General features: G+C 45.0%; 1 protein-coding gene across 2 annotated transcripts in view; it reads left to right on the top strand.

Annotated features, from left to right (window-relative positions):
• Window positions 1-16,401, top strand: part of ACHE (acetylcholinesterase (Cartwright blood group)) — a 45,397-nt gene that overhangs the window by 17,936 nt on the left and 11,060 nt on the right. The window contains exon 1 of one of the 2 annotated variants that reach the window (XM_040415134.1): window positions 12,595-12,697. The exons of the other annotated variant lie outside the window; for it this stretch is intronic. The gene's annotated coding sequence lies outside the window, so the exon portion shown is untranslated. Of the gene's footprint in view, window positions 1-12,594; window positions 12,698-16,401 lie in introns of those variants that run through there. 2 annotated transcript variants of the gene reach the window in all.

Here is a 16,401-nt window from a genome sequence, read left to right as displayed (position 1 = left end):
GGAGCAATCTCACATGATCATGCAGGCTAAATGGTTTGTGCGTTAGACAGACAGTTTCCCCACAACATGCTAAAATAAACTCCCTAACGTAACTGCAATATAACCAAATAAAGTCCCTATTGGAACAAAAATCACTGACTTCACTTCTTTCCAGCTTCCCAAACTTCCCCTCAGTACACACTTTGGTAAGAGTATCCGCCTGACTTGCTCTGACTGGGAAGAAGGTTGGGAATCGGCATGTCGTAATACATTTTGAAAACTCTTACTAAGCATGACGCCTTATAACATCTAAATTAGACGTGTACAAGAAAAGTGGTAAGTATGATGAATATGAGTATCCGAATATCTGAATATACGCTACCACATGTGGCATTCAAAAAGTTCAGGTTCCCGCTGGATTCTTCTGCCTTTTGCGGTATTCCCTGGATACCTGGTCTTCACTTTCGGTTCCTCTCGGCGTGAAATTCGAAGAAGACAGGTTCGATGCCGATCTGCGCCCGATGTTTCCTCGTTGTCCCGGATTTTCCCCCTCAAGAACGCCAACTTGGATCGCCGCTTTGGCCTCTTGCCGGGGACGCTGTCTGAGTGCTGGATGAGAAGTGGATTCCAGTTCTCCGTGATTTTGGACGGTCTGAGGTGCACCAATTCTGTGTGCTCTTTCCACCTTGCATGTAAAAGAGATATTAAGCGCTTCAGGGATGTCTTTTTCGCATAGGATCTTTAGGTCTTGCAATGGGATAGACTCTGGTAGACCCACCAGCCTTAGATGTCGCCGGGAGCGATTCTCAAGATCATCCAGTTTATCGCTTATTCTTTTATTTTCTTTGAGCAAGGTGTCATTGGTGTGTACGAGGTGGTATTGCTCATCTTTCAGTTTGATGATTCTGTCCTCCACCTCAGTTAGACGCCTGCCATGGTCTGTCAGCTCCTTTTGCAAATTTGATAAGGAGTCAGATACGGGTCTATCGGAGGAGCAGGGTCCGCCATCTTAGGTGGTTGCGCCTGCTGATTTGTGTTGATTCCCTTGGCGAGTTCTGATCCCTATATGTTTAATATACCGGTCCATATAGTCCGGCGTCTGTAAGTGTTGCCGTTTCGCCCAATACTGGGAAACTTGCCAGTGCTGGTCTGATGGGAGCAAAGTTTTTCGCAAGTCAGTGCAGCGGAGCTCTAACAAGCGTGACCGCTCATGCTGGCACCGGAACCAGAAATCGGGATGAGGTTTTGATGTTGGTGTGCTGTGCCTCTTTTTCTCCACACATAGTGTTGTGTGTTTCCAAACAACTCAACTTTGGTTTCGTCTGTCCACAGAATATTTTGCCAGTACAGCTGTGGAACATCCAGGTGCTCTTGTGCAAACTGTAAACGTGCAGCAATGTTTTTTTAGACAGCAGTGGCTTCCTCTGTGGTATCCTCTCATGAAATCCATTCTTTTTCAGTGTTTTACGTATCGTAGATTCGCTAACAGGGATGTTAGCATATGCCAGAGACTTTTGTAAGTCTTTAGCTGACACTCTAGGATTCTTCTTCACCTCATTGAGCAGTCTGCGCTGTGCTCTTGCAGTCCTCTTTACAGGACGGCCACTCCTAGGGAGAGTAGCAGCAGTGCTGAACTTTCTCCATTGATAGACAATTTGTCTTACCGTGGACTGATGAACAGCAAGGCTTTTGGAGATACTTTTATAACCCTTTCCAGCTTTATGCAAGTCATCAATTCTTAATCGTAGGTCTTCTGAGAGCTCTTTTGTGCAAGGCATCATTCACATCAGGCAATGCTTCTTGTGAAAAGCAAACCCAGAACTGGTGTGTGTTCTGTTTTTGTTTTATAGGGCAGCTGTAACCAACACCTCCAATCTCATCTCATTGATTGGACTCCAGTTGGCTGACACCTCACTCTAATTAGCTCTTGGAGATGTCATTAGTCTAGGGGTTCACATACTTTTTCCACCTGCACTGTGAATGTTTACATGGTGTGTTCAATAAAAACATGGTAACATTTAATTCTTTGTGTGTTATTTGTTTAAGCAGAATGTGATTGTCTATTGTTGTGACTTAGATGAAGATCAGATCACATTTTATGACCAATTTGTGCAGAAATCCATATCATTCCAAAGGGCTCACATACTTTTTCTTGCAACTGTACATAGTATATATAAAACACGTACATTTATATAAAACACATACATATATAAATGATATATAGATATATATTACATACATATACAGTATAACACTTACATGCAAATTTATGAACATCTACAAATATATAAATAGAAACATAAAAACACTATATACACTCACCTAAAGAATTATTAGTGCCCCCATACTAATACGGTGTTGGACCCCCTTTTGCCTTCAGAACTGCCTTAATTCTACGTGGCATTGATTCAACAAGGTGCTGATAGCATTCTTTAGAAATGTTGGCCCATATTGATAGGATAGCATCTTGCAGTTGATGGAGATTTGAGGGATGCACATCCAGGGCACGAAGCTACCGTTCCACCACATCCCAAAGATGCTCTATTGGGTTGAGATCTGGTGACTGTGGGGGCCATTTTAGTACAGTGAACTCATTGTCATGTTCAAGAAACCAATTTGAAATGATTCGAGCTTTGTGACATGGTGCATTATCCTGCTGGAAGTAGCCATCAGAGGATGGATACATGTTCTCATTCTGTTTACGCCAAATTCGGACTCTACCATTTGAATGTCTCAACAGAAATCGAGACTCATCAGACCAGGCAACATTTTTCCAGTCTTCAACAGTCCAATTTTGGTGAGCTCGTGCAAATTGTAGCCTCTTTTTCCTATTTGTAGTGGAGATGAGTGGTACCCGGTGGGGTCTTCTGCTGTTGTAGCCCATCCGCCTCAAGGTTGTGCGTGTTGTGGCTTCACAAATGCTTTGCTGCATACCTCGGTTGTAACGAGTGGTTATTTCAGTCAACGTTGCTCTTCTATCAGCTTGAATCAGTCGGCCCATTCTCCTCTGACCTCTAGCATCCACAAGGCATTTTTGCCCACAGTACTGCCGCATACTGGATGTTTTTCCCTTTTCACACCATTCTTTGTAAACCCTAGAAATGGTTGTGCGTGAAAATCCCAGTAAATGAGCAGATTGTGAAATACTCAGACCGGCCCGTCCGGCACCAACAACCATGCCACGCTCAAAATTACTTAAATCACCTTTCTTTCCCATTCTGGCATTCAGTTTGGAGTTCAGGAGATTGTCTTGACCAGGACCACCCCCCTAAATGCATTAAAGCAACTGCCATGTGATTGGTTAACTAGATAATTGCATTAATGAGAAATAGAACAGGTGTTCCTAATAATTCTTTAGGTGAGTGTATATATATATATTACACACAAATACATAGAACACATACATACATATGAACACGCATACAATGCATCCATCCATAGAAAGATACAAATCACATGCATACCTGCAGCACGTCTACTGTACATAGAAGCACACACATACAGTACATGTGTATATATATATATTTTTTTTTTTCATGCATGCTCAAAAATTGGCGGAGTCTAAGATGCACTATTTTGCGCAATAATTGTGGCACCATTCAGGTGTAAAAATCTGTCAATGTCTGGTATAGAGTCAGAGAAAAGTGTCTATCCCTGCGCCAGATTTATCCTCCAGCCTGAGCCCTGTGATACATATAAGCCGCTGTGCCTGTGGGGTGGTGGGGCCCAGTGCCGCGGAGACAGCCTGACTGCAGGGGAGTCTCGCCTAGTATTGCCACCTTTCCCAACAAAAAATACCGGCCAAGGTAAGCCACACCCCAAAGGGGTTGTGGGTGTGGCCTAGCACAGGGTGTTAAGTCGCTATATTATAATGTGACTCCCAGTATTAATAATGCCTCCAGGAATATTAATGCCCCCGTTAGTGCCCCCCAGTAATATGAATGTCCCATTACTGCCCCCAGAATTATTAATGCCCCATTACTGCCCCCAGAATTAATAATGCCCCATTAGTGCCCCTAGTAATAGTAATGCCCCAATTAGTGCCCCCAGAATTAATAATGCCCCATTAGTGCCCTGCTGAATTAATAATTCCCCCATGTCACCTCCTCCATTTGATCGTGCTCGGTGAACACTCACTGCTGACTGGAGGACAGGACCTGCCAGGCGTCATCACGCTGGAGTGCAGGTCCTGTCCTGAGCCTCCAGTCAGCAGCAAGTGGGGTAAAGGCAGTACTAATGAGTGCCCCACAGTGGAAGCCTTATCAGTAACAGTCCACACGGGAACATACCGGCAGTTATTATTGACGGTATAAAAAAAATTACCGGCAGGGACATTAACTTACCGGCCTAGTGACAACCCTGTGTTGTGACAGATGTGGTCACCGGGTGGCGCTGCACCTGTTTGGAGTAGGGCCCGCTCATTGGAGGCCACTTGACGTGGTGAATGGGCCGATGCATGTTGATCAAAACGTACACAAAGTGCAGCTAATCCGGTTTATGTATAACCCTGGGAGCCGATAGATCAGTCTGATAATCCGGCACTTCCTTCTAGTACAGGGAACCGAAGAGCGGTACAGTTTGTGTTCATGTAGATAGACGCACGCAATACACAGACGCACGCACATCTGGGGTCTTGTTAGGCTGGCTCCTCCATCGGTACACATAGACTATATATATACTCCCTTTCTCTATCCCATTATTCCTTATACCCCCTGTATACTCTATGTACCTCCTTCTTCTGCCACATTATTCCTCATACCCCCTGTATACTCTATATGCCACCTTGTTATACCTTATCAATTCTTATACCTCTTATATACTCCATGTACCGCCTTCCTCTGCCCCATTATTCCTCATACCCCCTGTATACTTTATATACCACCTCGTTATACCCTATTTTTCCTAATACCCCCTGTATCCTCTATGTACCCTTTTCCTCTGCCCTATTATTCCTTATACCCCCAGTATACCCTACCCTGTGGTACCCCCTTTTCTATAATCCATTATTTCTCATACCCCCTGTATACTCTATGTACCCCCATAATCTGCCCCATTAATAGCCCTACCCCCTGTATAATCTTCGTACCGCCTTCTTCTGACCCATAATTTCTCATACCCCCCTGTATACTCTATGTACACCTTCCTCTGCCCCATTATTCCTCATACCCCCAGTATACCTTATGTACCACCTTGTTATACCCTAATATTCCTAATCCCCCCCTGTATACCCTATATACCCCCTTTTCTCTACTCCGTTATTCCTCATACCGCCTGTATACTCTATATACCACCTTGTTATACCCTATCATTCCTTATAAACCCTGTATACTCCATGTACCGCCTTCCGCTACCCCATTATTCCTCATACCCCCTGTATACTCTATGTACCCTCTTATTCTGCCCCATTAATCCCCCTACCCCCTGTATAATCTTTGTACCCCCTTCTTCTGACCCATTATTCCTCATACCCCCTGTATACTCTATGTACCACCTTCCTCTACCCCATTATTACTCATTCTACCTGTATATTATATGTCCCCCTTCCTCTACCCCATTATTCCTCATACTTTCTGTATACTCTATGTACCACCTTCCTCTACCCCATTATTACTCATACCCCCTGTATATTATATGTCCCCCTTCCTCTACTCCATTATTCCTTGTACCCCCTTCTTCTGACCCATAATTTCTCATACCCCCTGTATACTTTATGTACCCCCTTTTTCTGCCTCATTACTCTCCAGGGCAGAACAGATCCACCAGGAAATCTATAAATATCTTTGTAGAGGAAGGAAATCTCCGGGAGAATCCGAGGGCAGCCATCACTATGTGTATATATAGAGCGATGAGGAATAACGGTCTGTGGGGACGGGGCTGATTCCTGGGTTACTATATATAGGGACCACTGATGCGCCTGTTGATTTTATAAAGCACCAGGAGCAAATGGAGCAAAGATGAACACAAGACTGAAATAGAGAAAACGAGGAGCTCGGCGTCTCTTCAGGGTCTGCACCGAGTCTGCAGCTCATCCTGGAAGTGCATTAGTGAATGGAGGATGTGACCCAGGCATGCAGCAAGTGAACCTGAAGAGCCAGGAGCCCCAGGGTCTATGTATATGCTGATAAATGTATGAAACAGGCAAATAGTGGAGGCAGGCGTCATACTGCTGGTACAATATCTGGAGACAGTGTACTGCTGGTACACTATCTGGAGGCAGTGTGCGGCTGGTACACTATCTGGAGGCAGTGTACTGCTGGTACAATATCTGGAGACAGTGTACTGCTGGTACACTATCTGGAGGCAGTGTGCTGCTGGTATACTATCTGGAGGCAGTGTACTGCTGGTACAATATCTGGAGACAGTGTACTGCTGGTACACTATCTGGAGGCAGTGTACTGCTGGTATACTATCTGGAGGCAGTGTACTGCTGGTACAATATCTGGAGACAGTGTGCGGCTGGTACAATATCTGGAGGCAGTGTGCGGCTGGTACAATATCTGGAGGCAGTGTACTGCTGGTATACTATCTGGAGGCAGTGTGCGGCTGGTACACTATCTGGAGGCAGTGTGCGGCTGGTATACTATCTGGAGGCAGTGTGCTGCTGGTACAATATCTGGAGGCAGTGTACTGCTGGTATACTATCTGGAGGCAGTGTGCTGCTGGTATACTATCTGGAGGCAGTGTGCTGCTGGTACAATATCTGGAGGCAGTGTACTGCTGGTACAATATCTGGAGGCAGTGTACTGCTGGTATACTATCTGGAGGCAGTGTGCTGCTGGTATACTATCTGGAGGCAGTGTGCTGCTGGTACAATATCTGGAGGCAGTGTACTGCTGGTACAATATCTGGAGGCAGTGTACTGCTGGTATACTATCTGGAGGCAGTGTACTGCTGGTACAATATCTGGAGGCAGTGTACTGCTGGTATATCTGGAGGCAGTGTGCTGCTGGTACAATATCTGGAGGCAGTGTACTGCTGGTACAATATCTGGAGGCAGTGTACTGCTGGTATACTATCTGGAGGCAGTGTACTGCTGGTACAATATCTGGAGGCAGTGTACTGCTGGTATACTATCTGGAGGCAGTGTGCTGCTGGTACAATATCTGGAGGCAGTGTACTGCTGGTACAATATCTGGAGGCAGTGTACTGCTGGTATACTATCTGGAGGCAGTGTGCTGCTGGTACAATATCTGGAGGCAGTGTGCTGCTGGTATACTATCTGGAGGCAGTGTGCTGCTGGTATACTATCTGGAGGCAGTGTGCTGCTGGTATACTATCTGGAGGCAGTGTGCTGCTGGTATACTATCTGGAGGCAGTGTGCTGCTGGTATACTATCTGGAGGCAGTGTGCTGCTGGTATACTATCTGGAGGCAGTGTGCTGCTGGTATACTATCTGGAGGCAGTGTGCTGCTGGTATACTATCTGGAGGCAGTGTGCTGCTGGTATACTATCTGGAGGCAGTGTGCTGCTGGTATACTATCTGGAGGCAGTGTGCTGCTGGTATACTATCTGGAGGCAGTGTGCTGCTGGTATACTATCTGGAGGCAGTGTGCTGCTGGTATACTATCTGGAGGCAGTGTGCTGCTGGTATACTATCTGGAGGCAGTGTGCTGCTGGTATACTATCTGGAGGCAGTGTGCTGCTGGTATACTATCTGGAGGCAGTGTGCTGCTGGTATACTATCTGGAGGCAGTGTGCTGCTGGTATACTATCTGGAGGCAGTGTGCTGCTGGTATACTATCTGGAGGCAGTGTGCTGCTGGTATACTATCTGGAGGCAGTGTGCGGCTGGTATACTATCTGGAGGCAGTGTGCGGCTGGTATACTATCTGGAGGCAGTGTGCGGCTGGTATACTATCTGGAGGCAGTGTGCGGCTGGTATACTATCTGGAGGCAGTGTGCTGCTGGTACACTATCTGGAGGCGAATGATAAAACCTATCACAGAACAACGGATAAACCGTAAAAGATTCTGTTCACCACTGGTATTCTAGATAGATACTGTAGATAAATAGATCATCTGGAGGTCAGCTGTGTTCCACAAACGGTTTCTGGTTCCTTCTAGAAGCTATGCAAGATAAGCTGTGGATTCATTGTGATTGACCTGCAGAAGTTTTGGTGGGAAGCTGTTCCTTAGTTATTCCAGTGCGCCAGTTGAAGCACCTCGCAGACCTCTCACAACATTATCAGCTCTCCTACACTCATCATACAGATAAATATTCTCCAGAGTGATCTTCTGGATACACTGAGAAGAAATCTGGTGGGGGGTGAATATTTTATTTGAGCAATGACTATATACAGTAGCGTTTCCTTAGTTTGTTCCTTCAGATGATGACAGTCTTCAATGTCCTCGACATTGCTCCTCTTGCAGAATTGATCCCATTACAGTAATTAGTTGCAGTGCAGTAACTGGACGAAGTCACATCAGCAGAAGAGATGCGGGAGAGAGCCTCCCTTTAAATCACCCGCCTGACATTGATGACATGACAAGTATGCTCCCGGTATTGACCATGCACCATCCTGACACTTCACTAATACCAGGCTGGGTGCAGGGAGTCTTCTCGTGTCTGAGGACAGGTTAATCAATTATAGGATTAGTTCTCTTGATTTACACCGCCCTTGTGGATACATCATTACTCCGAAATACAGTCCAGCTCCATTTTGTCTGATGCACTTTGTTGCCTTCACAAAATGCATTGACCATTTCCCCCTCTAGAATGTGTGATGGTACCTCACAGGCCAATGATGGCATACATAGACAAGAGAGTTGCCAGTGTAAGAACCAAAATTAGCCCTAATTCTTGGCTACAAACGCTATCCAAGAAAAAGGCCTTCTTCACTCTTACCCCCACCCCCTTAATATAGCCAGAGGCATATAAAGGCAAGAGGGTTACCAAAAACTAATCTTTGCATTCTACTAGGCTGCAAACTCCATCCAAAATTAATAGGGCCTTTCTCACTCCCACCATCACCCCTTCAGTGCCCTCAATGTAGCCAAAGGCATGCATAGAAGAGTGGATTCCCAGGGCAAGAACCAAAACTGGGTCATCCTGGCTACAATGCCCATCCAATAATAAGAGGTTCTTGTTCACTCGCACCTTACACCCCCTAATGTAGCCACAGGCATACATATAAGATAGGGTCCCCAGCAAAACCCTAACTTTGTGCCCCTTTCTTCTCTGCAAACTCCCCCCAGTGCCACTCTATGAAGCCACGGTCATATGTAGAAAAGAGGGTACATAATGCAAGAACAAAAATGGGCTTCAAAGACCACCCTTGAATAAGAGTGCCTTAGTCACTCCCTCTCCCTTCCATCTATTGTATTAAATGGATGTAGCCATCAGATTCTTGGTCCTTTTCTTTGGTTACTAATGTTGTATTGCCTGTGAAGAGTTGGAGCAGAAATTGGAGCAACCTAACCCACCTGTAACCACAGAACATCTAAAGATTGGCACCAGTTTAGGACACTGCACAGTTTTCCACAACAAATTTTCATTTGAATTTAAAGAACATAGTGAAGGTCCATAGTTATAGATGGTAGTCATTTCCAGAACATCTCACAGTCCTGGGGCACATCAACATTGCCCATTAGAAACATTTGATGGCAAGCAATCTAGTCTTAAGCCGGCTATGCACATGAAAAAATCTATCAGAATATCGCAAGAAATCAACTGTGTGATCATTAAACCATCCCAACTGCTACATAGCAGCCTAAACAGGCCAATCAAGGAGCCAGTATTTACACCAGTATTTTTGGCCAAGCTTAAATTTGCCAGCCGGTTGGATCACATTTTGAGCAGATCATTCACGTTTACGATGGTCCCTGACCTGGCCATAATCATCCATGTCTGTCGACTTCTACCACGTTCATGGGCAGCTTTAGCAACATAAGGAGTCACTTATAAAAAAAAGGTCATGGGAGTGGAGAAGAGCTAACTTGAGAGGCATCTTGGTGTTCAAGGTCCTGAGGACTCAAGGAGACTGGAAACTACTTTAGATGCTCGCTATGAGGCCTCAGGGGCTTTTACCCTTAATATAAGGTGACCAATTCTTCTGTATGTGGGCAGGATCATCATATCTCCTGACTACTTGGCCCTATCCTTTTCTTGTTGTAGAGTTGAGTTTGTTGTCATAATTAGTGTTTGGCTGGTTGGTCTTTCTGGAGCTGTTCCTGGTGCTGAATGCTCCCTATTTCTCCCAACCAAGTGTGTACAAACCTTAGCTATCCAAGATTCATGTATACCCCGTAGCTGGTTTCCTCCTGGATATCTCATATAGAGTGTTATCATGAGATAAGAAGTCCTCTTTGAACGTCGATCTATTATCCCCCTGACTGTTATCTCGGGCATTACTCATATTCTGGACAGCAGAAACAAAGTGCAAGAATGGTACATGATTCAGGATTACGCAGGTGAATGGCCAACGGCTATTTCTCATAACTCTCAATCTCTTCCGCTTGGCTAACCATGCATGCATCCTGAATGGAGAGTGAGAAAGCCGCTGGTTGACTCCTCTGGCAGCATCTTATCTCTCCAAGAACAAAAGGAATGGTCATTTCAACATCCAACTGCAAATATCAGTCAGATGGCCCCATGCACATTAGATGGTCAGCCAGTCCTGCTGAAATCGACAAGTTCGGATCACACTTATGGCAGCTTTAGAAGTTATGCCAGATCTTCTGATGGGTTGCAGACAGTGTTGCACTTTGGTTATTTAGTCCCACCACAGGAGATGAACCTGGGTGCTTACCCATGTAAATAGTAAATGGTGACATGGCACGACTACTCCTAACTGGTCAAATAAGTCATTTTTGTCTCAACCGAGGGGAAAAACACCCTATTAATTGGTTCCAAAATTGCCTCCAAATGGGGTTACCTTTGGGGCCCATTGGAGAAAGTTCTCAGTTGGAATAGTCTAAGCCTTATTTAAGTCCAGGGTGGTCTCTTCCTTAAGAATCGCATCAATGTATCATGTCATGAATACTCTCGAAACTTGAGGACTGAGCACTTGAGGTCCTACGTGGGGCTCCCAGCTGAGGGATGCAATAGCTAAGACTGAATCCTTTCTATAATGTCATTTGTCATTTCTGATTCCATCCTCTATGACCCCCTTTGCTAGGTACTGTCTCTTTAGCTGTCTCAGTGCTCCACAAGATTTATGGCTGCACTCAAGAGCCTTGGAACCATGACTCATTATTCATTTTGACATCACTCAATTGCTTTTGCTCACATTGATAGTGCCCAAGACAGTTCTATGATTGACAATGCAAGGAGCGCTCTCTCCTCTCATGTCTGTCTACAGCTGTCTACTGTGTCATTTACGCCCAGCAGTAGAGCAGTCTGTGAGGGAGCTATCTTATATGCTAGATCCATCTTTAGCTGTCTACTCATAGAAAACCCTAATTGACTACAGCAGTCTCTTATGTTTTCTCCGGCAGTAGGTGTCTCTCTGTCTTGTCTAGAGGTCTATAAGGGAGCACTTTCTAGTGTTGTGAACTGTCTCTTTTCTTATACCGGAGTTTTTTTTATACTGTGATGCTTGTTTCTAGCTATCTTGTAGCAGTCTCTGATTTGGTTCATAATGGAGCACTCTCTCTAATCCTTAGAATTTTATATCTGAAGTACTCTCGCTTTCTGTAATGGAGTCTCTCTATAGCAGTGAATCTATAGCTGTCTCACACTGTATCTGTAACTGTTTCTGTGATGTTTGACATAATGGAGGATGACTGTTGTCTCATTTATTGTATGGCAGGATGGCCCTCTCTCCTGTTATGTCTGTCTATAGCTGTCCATTAAGTAGGTCTCTTCGTCTATGCATTTATTGTTGTGTCCCTACTACATGCTGTCTCTCTGCTGTTCTCTCTGTCTAGTACAGAAAGTGGTGCGCTCTAGCTGTCTATATGACTACTGTCATGGTTGCTGTTCCATTATGTTAGTCTCAATTCTTCAAGATGTGTCCTAATATAGAAGTAGGTCACTCTACCTGTCTTAGTTGCTGTCTATCACTACTCTGCTGTCTATATTTTATTTTTTTCATGATGTGTCCTACTATAGAAGACGGTGCACTCTAGATATCTATTTCTGAGGAGGTCTCTATACTGTGGTCAGTGCTTTACCATGAGTCCTACTATTGAAGAAGGTGTACTCTAGCTCTCATTAGACTGTCACCGCAAGGGCTGTGTCTCTACTCTGCTGTCTACAACTGTATTGGCCTCAGTTCTAGATTATGTATTCTACAAAAGATATCTACCTCAGATCATGTCTCTGTTTTGACCTCAATTCTTTACGATGGGTCCTACATTAGAGGAAGGTGCACTCTAGCTGTCATTTAGACTGCTTTTCCAGATGCCAGCTCTCTACAACTGTATTGGCCTCAGTTCTAGATGATGTATCCTACTACAGAGAAAGATGAACGCAAGATGTCTACATGGCTGCTGTCTCTTTGGTGATATCTTTCTATAGATCTCTTCGTCTCAAACGATGATGTGTCCTACTACAGAAGAAGGTGCACTCTAGCTGTCTTTTTGGCTGCTGTCTCTGGTGCTGTCTCTCTAGCCCTGCTGCAGGGAGGGAGAGATGGAGACGAGAGGAGGAGTCATTCAGAGGCTGGAGAGAGTAAGAGACATTGAGATAAGCAGAGGGAGGGAGAGGGACACGGAGAGAGAGAGTGAATGCAGAGCTAGAGAACCATACACCGACAAGATCTGTTCAGATTGTCTCAGGTAAGAAACTGACGAGTCCGGGTTGATATGTGCATATGCATGAATGTATGTGAGAGGACACATATGTGCGTGCACAGGTATTGGGTGGACAGGAGCATACTTGTATTTTTAGATTGGAAGCTCTATAGGTAATGGCTTCTTCCATTGTCATGTAGAAGTCTTGGTCAGTATGTCTTGCCGTTGGTCATTTACGGCTTCCTATACAGTGCTGCGGTATATGTTGGCGACGTACAAATGCCCACAGTCATAATTGGGTTGTCCCCTTGACCCATGCACATTTGTTGTGTAATTGCCATGCACTCTAATCTGCTGGGTCCACGCACAAGTGTTTGTATGTTTCAAGATGTAGGTATCCACCATCGGTGGAAAGGTGCCTACATGATGCACCCAGGGGTGATGGTGCCCTGGATATCATGGGGGGGGGGGTTGTTCTGCTGTATCTGATCAAGCATCTGGTTGCCCTGATGCCCGCTGATGACATGCCCGGTCTGAAGTGACAGCGCTTGCATTGAGGTGGCAATGACATGCATTATTTGTGTGCCATGATGGACAGCTTCTGGGTGGAGGAGATGGCATGGATGCTGAATGTTGCCTCTCAGGTGACATTGATGGGCAGTGTTTCTGATTGAAGTGCCAGCGATTGCAGTGGTGTACAATATTTCACTGGAGATGTCGGCATGCGAGGCATAGGCGGAAGCGGCAGAGATGTTGGGTGGCGTTTTTAGTCATCTATGTTACGACATATGTGTCCTGGCACATAGGATCACCAAGGTGCTGAGACGTCAGTGCTCATTGGAGAGGACCATGATATGTCCAAAATGTAACGAGATGTGGTGGACGCGTTGCAATAAGATGGGGTGGTCCCAGTCGTGGACATTTATGGGATATAGGTCCCTTTTTGTAAAGAAGGTTATCGTGGAGTTCCTGGAATTGGAGGCCCCAACAATTGGATCCTGCTGGAGTTTTAATGAAGAAATGTCTGGGGATGCCTCCACCACCTCTTCATTGAAATCAATATGAATTATGCAACCCTACAAGGTTGGTAGACCTCTACCGATGTCACCCTTATGGCATGCCAGTCTTTAGGTACCGGTACCTCTTTTCCATGTGGGTGCCAAGTTGACTTAACCCATTATAAGTATGTAGTTTAACCGTGGTATATGGCCCTCGGAGTAAAGATATCCTTGGTTGTATCATATATATATATATATATATATATATATATATATATATCGTGAAAGCGGCCAGCTGTGTGCGATTGAATGTCACTGGCCGGAAGTCTTAAAGATTAGGTGACACAAGCCACACATTTTTAGGACTAGGTGACGGCTGTCCATGGTTAAGGTTAAGTTACTGCTGCTGGATGTGGCTGCAGTGCCTGGAAGTTGTCCCACCGCCTGTCAGGATTTCATGCTCCTTGTTAATAGAGGATTCTACTTGGAATTACCTTAGCAGAGTGGAGATTCCTTTTTAAAGGTGCTCTCCACTTTGGACAATCCTTAATAGTGAGAAGGGTTGTTTAACAATAGGCATATCAGAAAGTGTCTCCCTGCTGAGTCCCTGAGAGATCGGCTCTGATCTGTGGGTAGACCTGGCAGTAAGTGTTGCATTTTCCTGCAGCGCCACCACAGGAGGAAGTAAAGTATTACACAGTGCCCATTCACATTATTGGGTGGTCTGTGTAATCCAGGATAGATAGATAGATAGATAGATAGATGGATAGATATGAGATAGATAGATAGATAGATAGATAGATAAGTACTTGGGTAGACAGTAGTGATATATCAGTACACATCAGTGTCTGGGATTGGTTGACCACTATTGGCCAATGGTATTTTGGTTTGATTGAGTTTAGCTGGTCTTGTTTGATTATATCTTGCAGTCCTTACTATTATTAGTCCAAAAGGTCCAATCTCTGACTGGGAGGCAGGAATCCCCTCTACAGCGTTGTCCTCAAAGATAAGACTCCTCCTCCTTTTTATAAGCCCAACCCTTCATCCAGTTCCCACCAAAATGGAGAGGATTAGATGAGAGAGGGATCTCAGTTTTTTCTCTATGAAATTTCTGCAAGTTTGTTGATTTCTAGAGCTGACAGATTGGTAGATAGCCGAGCATGCTTAATATGTTCTCCTTGGTTCCAAAGTCTAGCCTCCCTTTAAGTATTGGCAGAGGGCATAAACTCCTGGGCTTCAATGCCAAATCTGTAACAAGTCCCCCAGCCAACTATATGCCAGTGTCTTCTTATGAGGTGATGGTCTTGAGACCCTTTAGACACCAGAATCTAGGTGCAACAACCTCTGCACCCCATATATGCCCTGAGTTATGAGCGTTGTAGTATATTTGAATATTCTAGTGGCCATGAGCTTCCATATGTCCTACTAGACTAAATAAGGGCAATGGTGACCTCTCTGAAAAGGACAGCTAGTCCACCAAGATGCTCATAGCTTCCAGGGTTTGGAGGGCAGTAGGCACCAGTTCTTAGGTTTAGTTTGCTATACCTGGGCGTTTTATTTTGATGGTGTCTGATGACGTGCGGTTGAGTTGTAGCACCATAGAGTAGATATGGAATGAAGCCCCCAGTTGAAGCTAAACCCAAGTGCTCCTTCTTGTCATTTCACCTTCATTACCTCCTCTGGAATGACACCCTGTCAATTCTTCTGCGTGGCTGTGTTTTTCCTCCCCTCCCGCTCATCCATGCTGTGTCTCTCCTCCCCCCCCCCCCCCTCCTCTTGCTCCCTGTCCAGCAATTTCATTCATTTCATTAGTCAAGCAGGGGACCTGCTACTCTTCCCTAATTAGTGATGCATTTGCAGAGGCCTCCATCTGACAGCTAGCTGCTCATATACACATCTCCAGCCTACAACACAACACAGATACCCTTTCCATGAGACAGCTTGTAGACCATGCAAGGTGATTTGACAAGCCTCATTCCTATCTGTGAATTATTTCCTGTTTCTTAACAAGCTGCTGTTTTCTATCATCTTGCTAATTGCCGTATGTCTACTGAGCAACAGTAGGCACTAATGACTCTTGTGCTTTTGCAATAGAAAGCTCAACATGCGTGCCTGGCTCTTGATGTATGACTGACAAGAAGGATTGATTGACCTATGAAGGATTGTGATAATTGTTTTGATCGTTTTTGCCCCTGTATGCGCTTCCAGGAGATGTGATCTAGGCCAGGAACTGTTAAGGACCCCAGTAGATACCAATCAAGGGACGCAATATAAATTTATTTATATGCTCCCAGTCAAATCAAATTAAAGGTGCCCTGGGACACCAGGGTGGAGAGGTGTTCTAGCTCCTTGGAGGGGCCAATGGCCTGTGTGCCTCAAAAGAAGACATCTTGGCACATCGTACATTGGAGGGTCTGGGACTCCATTTACGCCTCTGGATGACACCAGTCAAGGGAGTGGGTCTTACTTCTTCTTCTGCTCCTTTGAACATCATTTTAACAGGTGCCATTACACGCCTTTATATGCCCTAATCTAAAGGGAAGCTTCAATTGCCCCTGGGTTCTGATCCACCATTTTAACTTATCATCAGTAGGCCTCTATGATATCTATGATACTTCTATGATTTTTTCAACCTCTTCTTCTAAGATGCCCAAGGAGTGGCTCTTATGTCTTCTGTCCCTGAATGGCATTTGTATAAACCATTTATTTAGGGCAATTGCGCCCCCTAGATATCTCCGAAAATTTCCCTAG

The sequence above is a fragment of the Bufo bufo genome, chromosome 1 (genome assembly GCF_905171765.1).
Source record: "Bufo bufo chromosome 1, aBufBuf1.1, whole genome shotgun sequence".
Taxonomy (NCBI): domain Eukaryota; kingdom Metazoa; phylum Chordata; class Amphibia; order Anura; family Bufonidae; genus Bufo; species Bufo bufo.
The sequence above is the reverse complement of the archived record's forward strand: the minus strand, read 5'-3'. Positions and strand labels throughout refer to the sequence as shown.